The 1112-nt window shown below is 43.3% G+C and overlaps 1 non-coding gene across 1 annotated transcript; it reads left to right on the forward strand.

Annotated features, from left to right (window-relative positions):
* Window positions 1-713: 713 nt before the first annotated feature.
* LOC141715437 (small nucleolar RNA R71) lies at window positions 714-820 on the forward strand. The gene has a single exon (XR_012572201.1). It is a non-coding gene; the product is annotated as a small nucleolar RNA R71 (small nucleolar RNA).
* The last annotated feature ends 292 nt before the right edge of the window (window positions 821-1112 follow it).

The following is a 1112-nucleotide window of genomic DNA, read 5'->3' on the forward strand; positions in this document are numbered from 1 at the left end:
GATTCAATAAGGCATTAGCAATTTGCCCTATTTGGTTCTCCAGATTCTGGATAGAAACAGCCTGGCTTTGGCATATAAGAGCCTGGTTTTTGCACATAAGTCTCAACTCCTCCAATTCAGATTTTTCATTCGAAGATAGACCTGCATCATGAGTTTGTTGTTGAAGTTGGAGTTGTTGTCTTGGTGTAAATTGTTGCTGAAAACCAGGAGGGTTAAATAGCTTATTTGCAAACTGCTGGAATGGCTGTTGCATCGCATTCTGATTGTTGCTCCAGCTGAAGTTAGGATGATTCCAGTTGTCAGGATGATAACTGTCTGGAACTGGTTGCTGCGATCTCTGAAAGTTGCTCACAAACTGAGCTGAGTCGCTAGATATAGCGCATTATTCTGTCGCATGCGGACCTGCACACAACTCACAAACACTAATTATCTGCTTAACACCATAGTTAGCCAGAGAATCGATCTTCATAGACAACGCCTTTAGTTGAGCAGTGATAGCCGTAGTTGTATCCACTTCAAGAACTCCTGCTACCTTGCCCTGTGGATATCTCTGGGTTGGATACTGATATTCATTAGCAGCCATCAGTTCAATTAGATCATAAGCTTCCTTATAGCTCTTTGCTTATAATGCTCCGCCTGATACTGCATCGAGCATGGGTCTGGACTGTGCTCCCAACCCATTATAAAAACAAGTGATGATCATCCAATCAGGAATTCCATGATGAGGACACTTCCTAAGCATCTCCTTGTAGCGCTCCCAAGCTTCACTTAGCGATTCTCCCGTTTGCTGCGCAAATTGAGTAATAGCATTCCTGAGTGCAGCTGTCTTCGCCATAGGGAAGAATTTAGTAAGAAACTTCTGAGCAAGATCTTCCCAAGTAGTAATCGAACCAGCTGGTAGAGAGTGTAACCAGCTCTTAGCCTTGTCCTTCAGAGAGAATGGGAACAGTCTCAGCTTCACAGCATCTTCAGAAACACCGTTGAACTTGAAGGTGTCGCATATTTCAATAAAATCCCTAATGTGTGTATTGGGATCTTCCGTTGGAGAACCCCCAAACTGGACTGAAGTCTGTACCCATTGAATTATGCCAGGCTTGATCTCAAAGGTATTA

This window comes from Apium graveolens, chromosome 3 (genome assembly GCF_009905375.1).
Source record: "Apium graveolens cultivar Ventura chromosome 3, ASM990537v1, whole genome shotgun sequence".
Taxonomy (NCBI): Eukaryota; Viridiplantae; Streptophyta; class Magnoliopsida; order Apiales; family Apiaceae; genus Apium; species Apium graveolens.